Here is a 17,769-nt window from a genome sequence, read left to right on the forward strand (position 1 = left end):
AAACATATCCATTAGGTATACCTTTGCCTTCACAAGCCCCACACTGCAGCTCAGAAAAGGTGAAATGATCAATCTTTACCACTGCATCCTGATTCTGTTCCTGTAGTCATTCATCTTGTAGACATTTTTGACTTGCATTCCATTTTTGAATTTGCACATTCAGCACCCAGTGTTTAAAATTCCTAATATTTTTAACTCTTTATTACCGTTGATGTTTAAAATATATATATATATATATATATATATATTACATATAAGCGTTGCCTCATCCAACCTGCTCTCCTGGAGGCTTGGAACAACAGGAAGGCAGGAATTATTTTTATGAGAAAGGATTCTCTTATCTTCCAGGAATCTTCAAGGGAAGAGGGGCAAAAGAAAATTGTAATTGGAGTGGTAGATTCACAGGGAAAGCCTCTTCCTTAATTAAGCGATCCTATTTTATTTTTTTAATTTCATCAAGTTAACATGAACAAATGTAAAAATGCAGTTAACATCCCAGTGGAGGAATTCCAACTACTACAATCTACTACAGGTGTACAGAAACTGATTTAGTGAAAAACATGGCAGGCATAGTTTTACAATTAAAAACTATTTTTGATCAGAATGCTCAGAAGCATTTCCTAGCCACCAACTGTCCACGTGATCCTCCCCCAACCATGCTTATTTGAGTTCTTATGCTCACAGATCACATCATCTTTGTCCTTCAGGCTTCCAAGTAGCAGTAACAAATCTTACCAAAATATTGGCAGTTTCCCTCTTTTGTTGATTGGGAAGGTTTTCTACAGCTGAACCCTCAGGAAGTCAGAGCTGCATCAGTTCATGTTTAGAAGATAATCATTATAGCAATAAATATGTAGAAATTTATTCTGAAGCTTCCAATCACTCAGGGCAATCTCTACACTTGAAAGTGCAAACATCTCCTAAATTCCAGCAATCTGAATAGGGCATAAAAGCCCTGAATAAGGATATTCTGCAAGCTTCAATAACCAAATTAATCTCAAGAACTTTTAAATTCAAGGATTTAATTTAATGGACTTCATCAGGGTTTTTTTGTCTATTTCTGACAGGAACAAAATGAAAAAAAAAAAAATTAGTCATTTCATCTGAAGGCTAATAATGTTTTATTGTGGAAAGATCTTTGCCCTCCAAAGGCAGAACATTCCTGCAGTCATTATTAATTCTGGGAAACGGTACCTTGCCTGACTACGATGCAGCGGTGCTGCTTGGTGCCACTGGCGCAGGGCTGGGGCTCAGCATTCGGATCACTGCGGCGCTGGAGCCAATAGCTGTTGGGCATTTGCCACTGCTACACAGCTCCTTTACATTGGTGTCAAAGTTCTCCCCATTTCCACAGCAAGATTTTTATGGACAAATCAATTAATTAACTACTGGCAGAAGATGTTTTTGAATTTACTATATTAATGCAGTCATGCCTGGGTAATTTTCTAACTCCAATCACCCCGCTTAACTCTCTGTTTGAACTGAGCTCAAAAGAAAGAGCCTACACTGACGAGGGCTCTGAGAGAGCTTGCATGTGTGTGCATATGGTCCAAAGAGTATCTCCCATAAACAGGAAGATGGAAGAGCAGGTGACACCATGTAGGATATCTAGGTATTAAAACAACCACCCAACATTTTTTTACACATCTTATAGACCGAGAACTTAGATATTAAAATAATAATTCAACAAACATTAAGGTGCACAGATAATCTTAAAAGAAATTTCCCTTTTCCTCTCTGATGCAGGTGTGTGTTGTCACAAAGCACTAATAAGGATTTTCTATTTCACCTGCAAGCTGGCAGGTGGCTGCAATAAATACCTGCAGGTATGCAGATCTGTATTTCAACCTGCAGGGCTCTCTGCGATATGTTACGATGAGGGGTACTATAAGATATCTTTATTATTATAAAATGATACTCAAACTCTTTCTACTCTCTGGAAATTCACAAAATGCTGTCTTTGACTTACGGATCTTTTAAACAAACTGCTGTAATCCCCACTCCAGGGAAATGCTGTCAAATGCCAAGAGGATGCATGCAGTCACAAACACCATCTTTCTCTAATTGAAATGAAAACTATTAATATAGCACCTCTACCATTAAAAACCTGGACTAAACCCCACACATTGGTTTATAGAACAACCTTCAATCTGCCCTGAGCTGCTGTTTGAACAAATCTCTATCACAGTGATTTTATTTCAGCACATAAATGGAATCAGTTACACTTCACTGAGTGCCTTTTTTCTCCCTCTTCTTTTTTTTTTAGATAATAGAACTGTCTCAAATTAATAGGCTGGTTTCAATAGCTTATGAATTCTGTCTACCCTTTAAATACAGAAGCACATTCTCTGCAGTTTAAATTTGTTTGTTCCTAGTATATACGTGCTTCCAAAAACTCATATACAAATAGAAATAGTACACTTCTATTCCAAATAACACTTAAAGTTAATAGTCCTTTGCTACTGCAACCATTTACAATGTCAAATATAATACTCACAATCTGATTAACAAGCTGTGCTTCCAGCATCTACTTGGATGTTCAATATAACTTCTATTCTTATTAAACCTAGCAGCATTTGCTCTTCATTCCAGTTCATTCACAGTCAATGCAAATGAAAGAAAAAGTTAAATTTTAATTAAGATGTGATTTAGGCTTGCTTAAGAGTGACAAGAGATGGTCGCGGTCCATTTGTTTTGTACATTCTTGATGGCTGCAGACTTAAAACATGCATGATTCAATATTATATGTAAAAGCATGCTCATTTGATTTAACAACACAATGATGAAGCTTTACCACAAATTATGCAGCAAAAATTTTCATGAGATTGTTCCAAGCATAAACTCATACAAAGAAAATTAAATATATAACACAGAAATATTATATATAAAAATATAAATTAAACTAAAAAGAATTTATCTGAGTGGTAAAGCCAAGTGCAATGGAATTGTGCCATATATGAGCACTAAATTCTGAACTGTATTCTAGGCAAGAAATATTCTGCATTTCACAGAATCACAGAATCATCTAGGTTGGAAAAGACCTTGAAGGTCATCTAGTCCAACCATTAACCTAACACTGACCATTCTCAACTACACCATAGTGCTATGTCAACTCAATTTATGCCCTTTATGCCACCAGGGATGTACACAGAGATGTGCTAAGCACAAGTACTAACCCAGACCATGTCTAAAGCACTGAGCGGCCACACACATGAACCAGAAGTGCTAAGGCATGATGCAACAGACCTTTTCAGGTTGCAAACTTGTAAACTGGCAATAGCTCCAAAAATAAATGGACATGTAGAGATTTGGCTATAAAAGGCTCAGAGCTAATTTTGAGCAAAAAGAAATAGGCCCCTTCATTCTCCCTTAAATAAAACTCTCCCTCAGTTTACTACTCAAACTAACAGGCATGGACTCATAAGAACATCTGTGGACATTAGCTGCTCTCTCTAGGTAAATCCATAGGTTTCATACAGACAAGCATGATTAAGGGTAAGCAGAATATAAAATTACATTGTAATTAATGCAAACCCACTATCACATTTAGATATGAAGCACCGTGACAATACAAACCAGAATCACAGCCTCCCTTATGGAACAGAAAGAACAAGAGAGCAGGAAAGATCAACAGGACCCTATGCATCACACAGGATGTTGACAAAAGGATTGTTAAGTGACTGCTTGCAGCATATCTTGTGAAATTATCTACATAAAGGTAAACATATGTGTAAAAAATTCCCTGGTTATTAGAGCATTAAAAGAAACATTAAATTGCTTTAACAATTCCTCCAAGTGTCTAACACACTTCTGGGGGCCATAAAAATAATAATAATATTGGCCAAAGCAGGTGAAATATTGTTCATTTCTCATTGCTGCTAACCTTCACACTAAACATGTATGTGTTTACAAGACACAAATACGCCATCTAATGACAGAATGATCCACCATGTGACCATTGCATAAAATAAAGGAGAAAAAAGATTCATGCATGCCTCAAGTTAGAAAATTATTTGCAGTATAAACTGCATTGCTGAAGGTCATCAAGTGATTTTGCTTACAGAAAAGCAAATTATATGTTTCACCAGAAATGTATAACCTGCATATTAGAACTGTAAAGGGCCTGTATCATTTAAATCATGTCCCACATATAGTGGGATATCTATATATATTTTGTGCAACTAGGAATATCTTGTTCATATGCCTCTTGATCTCCTTCAGTTACTTTCAGGAACCTGAAAGACCCTATTCCTTCAAATTCAGTGGCCTATGAAATCCCATTTACCTTGCACAGCTTCTCTTTCATCTATAGCAGCCTCACTTACCTAACAGTTGCTTCCATGGGTGAAACACAAAACAAAACAAAAAAAAAATCTATTTTGCTAGGAATCAGATGTCAACTTTTGAGGAAAATAGGCATGATAACTTTTTTTTTTGTTTGGGCTTTTTCTCTTTTTTTTTTTTTTTTAATTTAGCTACTTAAAACCAAAAAGTAAAACCTGTGTAATTCTGTGTTTTTGAAGTACTGCAAAACATAGCAACTCTAGTGGAATATGGGTTAGAATCGGAGCATTTCATGTCATTTGCTGAAATGTCAGCAATGGATGCCTGTATCACTTACTGAAAAGTGGAAACATTACCTTGATTAAATTACCAGTCATAAAAGTAGGAAACAAGTAAATGGCTGTGTTTACACTTCCTTTAACTGAACATGAAAATCTTGTGGATAGATACCAAAGCTATACACTAGCTATGCATGCCCATCCACATATTGACAAGCTAGAGAAAAGGTATATAGTTTAGTCTCAAGTATGGGTCCCATAGTACAAGTTTGACTGTTTCATCAACTCCCAACAGCTTATAAAGATGCTACAGGAACACAGGAACAAGGCCTGCTGAGAAATCTCTGAGCTTATTTGAGCATGTTGATGCACTGACTTGAGACCACACTTAGTTTATTTGAACACTAAAATTTCCAAGACATGAGATTTCTGTTCTGTAGTAATGAAAGATCTTTTCTGCCTCATTTGGGTGAAGTAGGCAATTATCTAGTAATAAAAGCATGATATCTTGTGTGGGCTACCTTTGCATGTGATCAGTAGATCTGCTGCCTCTGAAGCTGACCACAAGATTGACACAACATTCAGCTGAAGCAAGAAAAAAACCCTGGTGTCTGTATCAGAAAGTAGATGTTCAATTCCTGTCTTGCTCCATAAAGTATGCATTTGTATGCACCCTACATTAATATGTCTGTGTGAAAGGAGCCTGAAGTAACATAACAGTTCCCTAGACAGAGGTATGTGATGCTTCAGGATTAAAGCTCATGAAGTATAAAGGTATGCATCAGCATTTTTTGAGATAAACACACAATCATAATGGACTCTATTGACTGAAAACTAAATTATGGGTTCAAATAATTTCAGATAGACATGGTCTATGACTAATCTTTAATAGCTATAAGCCATTTGCTTAGTTACCGCTTTGACATTCAAATTTGTAATGAATAATACTGGAAATTATCTGACCTCAGGAAAAACACAGCAGAATATGTAATTAATTATGTGCGTTGCAGCTCAAGACACTGTAGGTGTAATAGAACATATATAATTCCATAAGCGCGTGACTAATGAAGACAGTCTGAAGGACTGGGTTCTTTTTAGCCCCAAGAAGAGAAGGCTTCAGGGGTAACTACCACAGCCTGCCAATACCTAACAAAAGGGTCACCAAAAACACAGATTCAGGCTCTCTACTGAAGTGCAGCAGAAAGAGAGATGAGGGACTTAACTTGAAACAGAGGGATCCTACTGGGTATAAGAAAAAAAATTAAAATAACTGTGAGGATATTTAAGCACTAGAACAGGTTTCCCAGAGGTAGCAGAACCTCCATCCTTGGAGGTATCCAAGGCCCATTTGGACAAAGCCCTGAGCAACCTGCTCTGAATTCAGTGTTGCTTCTGCTTTAAGCAGATGGCCTCCTGAGATCCTTCCCACCCGAGTGAATATATGCTGCTAATAATTACCAGATGAAGTTAAAGTTTCCAGTTAAGAACTGTAACCTGTTCAAGGGCTGACCACATGAGAAAACTGCAGGAACAGCTTTTCATACAGCAAAATAAAATAACATGTATTTTATTTTATATATAAAAAAGTAATGCAGTATAAAGACTTTTTCCTCCAGAGACATTAAAAATTCTTTAAAGAAACAAGGCAAGGATTTAGACAAATGGCTAAAAAAAAAATAAACATACAGCAAACTGTAGTTCAGAAGGAAGATTGGCATTCAGTCCCTGGGAGTACTTGTTCATCAGGATCACATTACAGAAAGACATCTGTCATGAACCGTGGTGTTCCCATCGTCACATAATGCATTACAGATCTATATACAAGATCTGGTTAAAATAATATTATTTAGAATAAATATATTTCAAGTTCAATGAATAGTTAAAGCTAAAGCTATGGTACCAACAAGAAACATTTGCTTGTAGACAACCCAATTAGAATAATATAATACCCAAGGCCAGAACGGTTACATTGAGCTTTTTCAGTTTGCTTTTCTAGTGACAGGATGGTTTCATATTGGACTCAGGTCTGCTTCTATTTAAGTCACTGACAAAAGTTTCATTGACTTAATGGGAACAGATTGGGCCCTCTTGACTGAACCGTTTCTTCTGAATCTTAAATGAGTGGAAAAGAGACACATCTGTTAATCTAAATGTATGATTCGGGAGCTGTAGCCCTGGAGACCTCCAAGCATCTCAGGGATTGCAGAAGCCATGAAGAAGCAGCTCTGCTCACCACATTATTTGTTAGTTGACTCATCTTTAGGTCTTGAATTCAAGGACACATATGCTGGACAGTAGTTGCTGGAGGTTTAGCTCTGTTTACAAGGTCTGAGATCACAACATAGTTGGCTAAATGGGACCTAAAATCAGTCCTGCTCGTGCTACCAGTCCATGCCTACAGTTTTAAACTCCTAATACTCCGGTGTTCATCCATGTCCTTTTCTGGATAAAATAATGCCAATAACTGAAACAGTCTGGGACAGAGAAAGTGTGCTCACCATTCAGTTCTTGCACTTAGGTGCTAATGTATTTGCCTACCCAGCCCTGAAAAGCTGGTTCTAAAGTGATATGATTTTCAGGTAATTACTTGGAAAGATTTATTTCATACGCTTTGTGCACTTTTGATAATTTTCAACACAATTATGGATTGTTTTGTGTCATAGAACTATTCCTATATCTTTCACTGGGTCAGATAGGGCAAGAAAATGAATCACTACAGATATTTAGGGTAAAGCACACTGCTTCATGACATTCAATTTTTGGCATAATTCAAGATTACTTTTTCCTGGAAGTCAAGTTTATGCATCATAAATGACCACTTGATCACCTAGTTACAGCACCAACACAAGAAACCTCTGTTCACTTCAGTCCCAGCATGATCAAGCTTGGTGTCCATGCCCTGGGAAAAGGAGTTGCAACCTCACTTCTACTGTGGGTTTGAAGCAGGAATAGATACTGCAGGACTCTTGTCTGCTTAACTAGAGTCAGAAAGTCCTCAGTCCTGTTCTTCCACAGTTCCTTCCCTTCCAAACCTCCTGTAGAGAGAGAAGACATTTGACAGGTGGAGGGAGATGTCTCAGGAGGGCAGAGCTTTTAAAGAAAAATTAACAGGCTAGGTTCCAAGCCTGACGTAATTTGGAACTATCACTGATTGAGGAATATTGTGCAAAACAACCCTTGATGAAAAACCCACTGGTCTTCCTTCTCAATGCTTCTTTTGAAGAATGAGCAGCCCCATTCAGATCCCAACCCGATCAGCATTTAAGTGTCATCACATCCATCGCTTTAAAGTTTTACAGATTACTTTAACGGTGTTCGGTTACATATCATGAGTCTGGATTTGTTCAAAAATGCAAAGGCTATAGACTAACAGTATTGGTTCACATGTACCCCGCAAATACTTTTATTGAAAATATTATCCTGTCTTTCTTTCCTCTGCCTCAAAATTTTGAAGATTCCTATTCCCATGATGTTCTCCTTTTATCTTTCCATAATGGTAATAACATACTTACTGCTTTGAGATGTCTTTTGTAGCTCCAGCTGCACTTCAGCATTTAATCAACTATAAAAGCCATTTATTGCTTCATAGACTGAATCTCCAGGAGCATTATCACTTAACTATATGGTTGCCCAAAGCAACAAAAGGAAAGCTGTCTGTATAGTACATATACACCCCATTCATCTTTTTGTGTAGTTCTAGTATCCAAATTATGGCTATTTTGTATCACTAGTAATGTACCTTTACAAAATCAGTGAAAGGAAACGCACATACTGTGCTCACACTAAAACTATTTTTAGGGAAAACCACCAGCTGGTAACTTCAGCTCCCAAATTTTTAAAAAAAATTAAAAAACCCCACACCATCCCGGATGTTTTATAAGGCATAGAAACCAGAATGACACTATCCCAGTGCTCACTGCTGAGCCAGAAGTAGGGAATGTTTCTCTGTCATTTGCATCGTTTTTCATTTTTCAGTACTGAACATCCTGTCCTCTGCCATTGGATTTCTCAGTTATTCAGTGTAGCTCTTCAAGTTGGCCTTTGTCTTTACTATACAGAATAATTTACTATCATCAGCAAGTTTTTTTTGCCATCATTTTCCAGATGATTCATGACCAGGTTGAAAAATACAAATTCTTTTAAAATTCTACGAATGAATACCCTCTAATATGAAAATCATTATTCCTATGTTGTTTCCTGACTGGGTTTAAGCAATGCAAGCATGTTCTCTCTTGTATTATTCTTATCTTATTCTTCTATAACCTTGCCTACTGCTACCTCAACTTGAGGCAGATTCTCTGCTTCTGTAAAGAACAGTTCCAGCATAGCAACCTCCCTAGGCTCCTTCCAAGTAAAGGTGGCTAGAAAAATAATGTGAATTACCCCATTAGTCTTATCATCCTTGAATACTCCTTTAACTCCTACAGAATAAGGCCTCTAGAATACAAAGGCTGTATCCTGTACCCCTTCCACATTCACAGCTTTTCTGAGGACCTTGGACATTTCTTCTTGTAGCATATTCCAAATACCATATGCCCCTGCACGAGACAAGCACAGCCTTTGCTTCTCTTCCCTATGTACTTTTCTTCCTCATGTATACTATGAGTCATAAGCCTTTTAATACTAATGAAATACACTGACTTGTACTAAATAATTAACTACTTGTTCCTTTTGGGACCTCTAAGTCTTAATGTAAAATTTCAGTTCTCTTGAATGTTAAAAAAAATGAAAGTTTCTTTCTAAAGAAATCAGAAGGAAGTCCTGTATCACTCTAACTCAGTTTTGGTTACCCCAAATCTGATCATATTCCTGTTGGTAACTTTTCAGTAGCTGTTGGGTAAAGCTTTCACTAATAACACTCTGAATCTTGGTGATCAAAAAAAACCCCAAAACAAAAAAAGCTCTTCAGCTTTGGACAAGAGAGTAGAGAAGGTCTAAACCATCCACTTGATATGTGACACCTTCATGTCATGTTTGGTCTTTTCTCTATAAAATTCTCATTTTCTTTCTAAAGCTGATTAAATAAAATACAGTCTTGACCCTTTGCGAAAAATCGTGAATAGTCTTATAAATCCAGTTACTTATTTTTATGATTTAGAATTCCATAAATATTAGGATTAATAAAAAATGTTTTCAAACTAATCTCACCACAGATCAAAACAGTCAAAGAAAAACACAAAGTCAACATATTTCACTACTGTTAACCAGAGCAGTTGTGTGGTTTGGTTCATTGGTTGGTGTGGTTTTTGTTTTTGTTTTGTTTTGTTTTGTTTTGTTTTTTTAACAGTATTTGTACAGCATTTCAGTACTGCTCCTTCAATAACTGCACTAAAAATTATCTATAAACTGAAGGGAATCACTCTGCATATTGCTGAAATTCACTGTGATAAAAGGCAACAGATGTTGAATAACACAAACTAGTAGGTGAGGATAGGAAAAAAAAAAAAAAAAAGAAAAGAAGCAAAATTCACTTACAAAGGCATCCCAGGACACAGGATATTTGTGTATCTACATCAGTAAAGCTTCTGAATTTAATGGACATGCTACCCAGCATCTAAACAATATTATATTAACCAGAAGTGCAAAGTGTGCCCATGTGCATTAAAATGTACATCTCCAAAGAGAATAGAGATTCCTGTTAAGAAGCTAGAAAAACAAATCTTTGCAAGCCATCAGAAGAAATCATATTCCCCTTCCTTGGTGTACTCAGTCAGTGTCACTGTTGAGAAGGCTGACTGGGGAGGAGCAAGTCAGGAAAGGCGACGCCTTGACACATTTCAGCTACATGCTCCCCTTCAATCTACTCCTGCCTCCCAGAACGTGGGAAAGGATCTGGTCCCACCTGAAAGCTCTGAGGCTGTCCTCTGTTAACTTGTTTCAAAATAAGACAAATTTTATAAACTCCACATACCCTTCCTCACCTAAGGCAGACTGCTCTCTGCACCAACCAACCATCTCAGTCCAACACCATCTTTTTTTCAGGTAAGGTTTATAGATTTGACACACTCTCCCCAGAATCTTCTTCAAAATTGGAGAACACCAGCATACTTAGTACAGTAAAGCAAGAAATCAGCAAAAAGCCTAAAAAACACATCAGTCTGTTAAATAGTCACTTTTATCTGTGAACTAATGGAGTGTAAGTGGCAATGACTACTTCAGTACCACGTAAAGTCCCATTTCCAAGCCATGGAAGCAGGTTGGGAGATCCTTGATTGGAGCTATTGCTGGGGCCACTCCACATAAACCTGTAACTACAGTGGGCTGTACATAACAAAGAATAGTACTCCTAGTGCTAACAGTTAGTGGGATTTTCAGGCTACTTAATGGATTAAGCTCAGAAGGTCTCTGTTCTCTTAGTGTCTTTATGAACTTTCATAGGCTACAGCAGGTTAATGAAGGCAACAATAATAATGGACCTGATCCAACTCCTACTATAAAGATAATGGAAATCTTTCATAGTTCTATGGACCCAGTTTTGAAATAGGACTAATGCAGATCTCTTGAATCAAACATCACAGCCAGCCTTTCTTCAGCTTCCTGCAATGTTTTACAGCATATTAGTTTGATCACTGAGTAGGAAGTGATAAAAAAGGGATTTTCACATTAATACTAATAGATATTCACTAGTTATTCAAACTTTCCTGATCATACTACACTAAAGTGGGGCAGAAAGAGTTGTAGCAGAGAAAAAGCAATTGGTAGGGATAAACATCTGACATATAGGTAGGGCTGGGCAACTGAAAGGCATATGCATCATCAAAGCAAGAGGGAGACTGGAGCATGAGCAAGGTTAGGGTATATTCCGGATCTAGGATAAGGAGATTTGAGAGGGAATAGATAAGGGGATGTGGAGAGATTTAAGCACGTGCATGAAAGCAGGAAAGATTATGAAGAGCACAAAGCTGGCTGGGCACAGGAAAAAATGTAGAGCTCGCATGTGAAAATCAGGACTGTGAAATGTTTCAGGGGATTACAGAGCCAAGGGAGGTGCAATATAATGGTAAAAATAATGACAGGGAAACAGAAAGGAAGGGAGAAACCGAGACTTTGGGCACCTAATTTCTGCATGTAATTAACTTGAAGTTAATTTCAAGGTAAGCAGGCAAGAATTTTGCTCTGTTTTCTGCAGTTCTTGTTCACAGCCACAAGCACTGATATCAGGCTATTTTATGAGTAATAGCAAAGATTTGTTTTAAATTTACAAAATGTATCAGCTGAATTATTTGATACGAAGATATTGGATTAATCATGTCAACAACAGATCAACTCCACTAGCATGTTTGTAATACCTTAAAGAATGTTGCTAGACACTCAATAATCAGGAAAAACTTCAGTGGGAGCTAGAGAAGACAATATTCTTATTACTCATCTTGTTGAACCTATATAACCTATGCTAAATAGGAATTTTGTCTGTGATTTCCATGTCCCTCAAAAATTCCCTTTAAATGCAAACAAGAGTAAGCGTAGAGGTCCCTGTTTACGTTACGTGTTAGGAACACACTTCTAACTTGATGAATCATGGGCGGCTTCTGGCATGTAACTCAGTGCAGGTTAACTAGTGAGGCTCACATCTGCATTAGATTAGGTAGTGGGATGAGTAATGGGAGTCCAGGCTAGGTAATTTTATCTGAGAATATTTTTAAAGACCAGAACTTGAGTGAAGGCACATCTCCGTGTTTAACTTTTGCACTAGAACATTGATATGGCATTATCACAATAGAGGCATGGCTGAGGTCAAATTACATGCTCTACTTTAATTTGAGCAAATTTCTGTAAATATTTTCTTTGTGTTTTTCCCAGCAGTTTTATGAATAGAAGGGAACTTGTAGATAGCTGTAGACCAAAACCTGCCAACTGTCTACTATCACAAGTGCAGTCAGTAATAAAAAAAATAAAAAAATAAAGCTAGCTACTGCAAATGCTTAATACTGCTTTCTCATCCAAAGAGAAATCCTGAAATGGTAGACTTTTAAAAAGGTGCTTGACTGAAGTACTGAATGATGAAAGTCTAAGTGGGAAAAAAAGATAAAACTGTCAGCATTAGAGCACACACATACGTTTTGTATGAAATGTCTTTAAATTTCTGACCTGTTATGCAAAAACTGTCTCCAAAAATAAAAGGTTTTTAAAAGCTATGACAATCTTCTACAACTTCTGTGAAGAAAGCCTGTGACTATGTCTTCACAGAAAATACAACTGCATCACAGGGACAAACTCCAGAACATATGGTCTAAATTAATCTCACTCACTGATGAGAAAATATTTACTTGTATAATTCCCAGTTGTCAATGCTTAAGCAACATCAGGTAGCTCAAGCAAATAGATTTAATCATCTTACATAGGAGACTAAAAGGGAAGGAAATTAAAGTTGCAATAAAGATGGACTTTAAGACCACATTATTAGTTTTATTAGAGAAAGCATTTTGATTTCCATTACATTTCTCTGAGTTTACTGCAAGACCTTTGAGTTCTAGACTCCAACAAAACCACATCCTGGCATTTCCACTGCTAATGATGAAAACTGAAATCTTTACTGAAGCTTTTAGTGATTTTTCAGATTGTGAAGACTATGGGAGATCTTTGGTGGATAGAGACTTTGGCTGAAAAACAGGGGTTGCACTTCAGGCTCTCTCACAGGTTTCCTGAGCTCCCCATATAGAAAAGGGGGATGACAGCCTTATTTATCTCTCTGGGCTGAAAGCCCACCATCTAGTTACTGAGATTAACCAAGGTACTGTCTGTCAGCTCAAGCCAACACGTGTGTGTTTATAGCCAGCTGTGAACAGGAGGTTTCACTAAGGTTTAAACTAACATACTGTATCTTCCTTTATCCATGAAAGCAGATTAGCTAATGATGTGTCTTGCTACTTATTTCCAGATGACAAGAAGAGAGAGTACATGCAGTAACTGTTTCTCAGATGAGGGAGAAGCTACCTTGATCATTTGTCATTTTATGAACATAACCTTACTATATGTATACAGAGCCTCAAATAACAGATTCGTCTCACCCGATCCTCTGAACAATAATATTTTAGCCTTTCTGCCATTCTATTCCTTTATAAAATGAGAACTGCCTTCTCTCAAGGGGATTAGAGCTGACACTCACTGAAACAGCTGCAATGATGAGTTGGATAGTTTTGCCTAGGAATAATGAAAAATAAGTTGTACATGACATTTTCAACCTTCTTTGAACTTCCTGCAATTAAACACATTAGCATTTTAAATTCTAATATTTTAACGGCTGCACAGGGATCTCCTTCATACTGTGAGAATATCCTGGTGCTCTGCAAGGAATGAGTGCCAACATTTGCTGTGTTCCTATCCAGGATCCCCAGGACCTTCCAAATCGCTTCAAAAGCTACAGTTAAAATAATTCCATATATCTGTCTCCTCTGGACTTGCAACCTTTCCCCATCCACTCAAAATGGTTCTGTCACTCAGGTATTATGCACTATTTGTGGGTACCAGCTAGTCACAAGCATTTCAATTTCTTCTTTCAAGTGCAAAAGGCAGAAAATTGACACCATGCAGTGTCATGACCTTTATTCCTCATCTAGACCCTGAGAATAAATTCTGGATTTTTTTTGGTTGTTGATCCAAAACATTTGAAATGTATGTACTTATGCCTGGTTGAGAAGATTTAATCTGACAGAGATTTGAATGAAATACGGCATAGCTCCTTTAGACACTAAATACAGCTTATGCCACAGTAATCCTCTGAATTCAATGAGCTCGAGATGAGTTTGGCTCTCTTGATACCTTGGCACCCACGCTGCTGCAGTGAACTGCTACGTTCAGTGTGTTGAACTCACCTGCATAAGGTGGCACATCACCTCTGCGGGAAGGGTGTGGGCACGGGATTCAAGATGTGGGTTTAAGAGTGCATATTTAGGCTTTTAAAACATTATAATTTATCGATAAACACATACACAAAACTAGCCTAAATTTCAAATGTTCTGAAAGTATTCCCTTCAAAATGGCTTCCAGAGGGTCAGTACTTCTGCATGGAAAAAAAACACAAACAAAACTCCCCAAAACAAACAAGCAAACAAAATACACCCAAGAAGGGGCAGTATGATGCAGGGAGAATGAGATGAATAAAGACAGCAAAGCATCTGAGATCCACACGTCATTGCAAGACTATTGTGCTAACTTAGAGTGCAAGGACAGTTTTTAATTGTCTACAAAAAAAAAAAAAAAAAAAAAAAAAAAAAAGACATCTGGGGCTGTTTTAGATGGTTGTCCGACACCTGGTCACCAAGCTGCCCATCCGGAACAACATCCAGGTCTCCATTAGCTCCTGTGCCGTATCAGTGTATCTTTTGTAGATACCTCAGATATCCCAGGACATCTAAAATGGCATTAGGTGTCCATATTCATGAAATAAAGTCCTGCTCCAGATGTCATGTCCTGGCTATTTGCTGATTTCTTAGTTTTCAGAATAATTATTCAGTTTTTTTAATTCCTCTTCCCAAGTATCAGTACGTCTCCACATAAGCTACTCCCCTGTGTCAGCCTTCAAACAAATAGAATTAACTCCTTATATAATTGCAGCAATCTGTCTCAACTCTACAACAGAAAAAATAAACATCATCTTAGTGCACATCTACTCCTGAAAAGCAGCAACGCTGAGTCAGACTAGCAGTGGGTTTATAAAACAGAACTATTGTAGTAGAGGGTAAGAAAAGATAACATATTGTATGCAAGACAAAACAATAAGATATACCTTGTATAAATTATTTATTCCTACTCAACGTATTCCAATTCTGTTTTAACAGTATTTCCATATGTGTAACCCCCCTGAAAACCTAAAACAACAAAATATGAACAAATCCATACAGGAAAAAATCCTAACATTTTATTTGGTCTGATGCTGATTTGAATGTTATAAGACACTTCTCAGAAGAAAATAAAGTCTGATTTCAGAAAAAATATTAAGTAAAGGAGAGAATAAATCAATAGGAGCAACACCTCGAATGGAGCAGTATTATGATTTTCTAACTGGTCAATAACACATCAGAACAATAAAATGGAACATTATGGTTAATTTGAGAAATGTATAGTCGAGTTAGTACTGCATAGGGAACTGCCCTAGTATTAAATTCCATTGCAGGTCTAGATTATATTTCTGTTGTTTGAGAACAAGAAAGGCAGAATAAACTCAGACACTACTTTATCTGCATTACAACTCGACCCAAGTCTAGCCCTTTGTTATGCTCAAACGAGCAATGGACAGGCTATCACTGCTCTCTGACGGCACTTCCCCGGGCTGGTCTAATAATTAAAAATATATCCAACTGTACCATGACAGTATTTACACAACATTAGTCACTAGGAAAGCTTTGGTGACCGTCTTCTTTCCTTTTAATAATACATTTTAAAATGCATGCTGTGACTTCTCTGGATATACATCAAGAAGATTAAAGAAACATATTCAAGACTTTGCAGGAAATACCTACCCACAGAACCATCCAGAGTACAGTGCTGGCAAACCAGTGGTACTAGAGATATATTTGAAGGCCAAGAAAACAATAGCTGGTTCCGAATTTGTAGGTATTAAACTTAGACAGGGACTAGCTTTTTCTTGTTGTGCCCTCAGGGTATATTCTCTCCTCAGCACTTTCCTTCAACATTAATTTTCACCAGTCCTTGACTACCTACCAATGCCTGAGATCCATCACCTACAAAGTAGGACTCTTAAAGCCTAGAGGGAGATTTAATGGTATTTTATGCAGCATTAAACGAGGCGGTTAAAAAAGAAAAAAAAAAAAAAAAGGTTTGATCTGAGATTGAAGCAATGCTTATTTCATTAATGTCTGTTCCCCTGTGGTTTCTTAGCTGTTTCTTGGTGATGATACTCTTTTCCTTGCTCATCACAAGGGTCAAAGCAATTTTTTGAGAGAGTCTAGAGGTCACATGAAAAATAGTATTCATTCAAAACACAGAGCACACAAAGTTATCTTTCTCTAAAGCCTCTGAGTTTCTTTCTTCAGGGACCCTTTATCTGCAATTAATTTCTATTCTGCATGGTAAGAACAAGCACACAGAAAGGTTTGGGTTGGTTTCCTTAATACAGCGCTTCATTCCATAATGATTCTTTTTAGGCATATTTCAGGTGTTCTAGTTTATTAAAATTGAGCTATTTTAAAGAAAAATAAAAACTAAAACAAACATATGGAACTGTGAATAACTAAAATTTCAAGATCACTTTCAACACAAAAAACACCACTGATATTTGCAAACCTAACCCACTCATTCTTTGACTGGTCTTCTATTTTTAAATTAGCAACATAACAATGCATAGTTATGGAATTTTGCTCCCAGGTTGGTGTTTAAAGGTTTCCTTTTAAGGTTTATTATCCTTCACTTACTTTTCTCTCTCCTATCTAATTTCTTTACTGTTCTCTCTCAGGACCGGAGCTAATGATGCCTCCCTGGCTGCTCAGGGAGGCAGTAGAATTGTCCCCTCTTTTACACTCTTTCCCTGTAGCAACCTGACATACCACTGCAGGAATCTCAGAGGGTCACTCGCTGGCTATTCTCTCCTGCCTTCTCCTCTCCTAGCAAGCAGCAACAATATAGGCGCTCCTGTGGCTCTACAGATCAAGATGACACATGTAAAAATTTCCGTATCATGTAATGGCAGACCTACTCACCATCTCTGAAATTAGAAATCTGCACTTCCAGTAATAGTTTTTAATGTAAATAAGAGGCTCACAGAGATACTATTCAGGTATTTAAGACAGAAAAATGGATGAAGAAGAAGGGACAACTACATAGATAGCAGATGGCTTCCATCACTATATGCTTTCCATATATAGAAAAGGATGAATGGGTGTATATTCTTCATTCAACATTACTCCTCTTACTTACCTAAAAATATCAATTGTTAGAAGAAGAAAGGACCTGGGTAATAGAACAGAATAAATTTTCAGAAGGGCACCAAGCTGGGAGGAACTGCCAGTACCATAAAGAGCATAATTAAATCTTGACAAATTAGAAATTCACTTTAAAAAAAAAAATGCTGCTACTCAAGTTTATCACAGAGGATGGGGACAAGGAACTCCAAGCAGGAAATGGCAATGTAGCACGGGATAAAGCCCTGGAGGGAAGAGGGGCCCAAGAAAGCTGGTTAATATTCAAGGATCACCTCCTCCAAGCTCAGGAGTGACATATCTCAACAAAGAGAAATTCAGGCAAAAGTGCC

Source organism: Athene cunicularia (genome assembly GCF_003259725.1).
Source record: "Athene cunicularia isolate RWA chromosome 1 unlocalized genomic scaffold, athCun1 chr1_part2, whole genome shotgun sequence".
Lineage (NCBI taxonomy): Eukaryota > Metazoa > Chordata > Aves > Strigiformes > Strigidae > Athene > Athene cunicularia.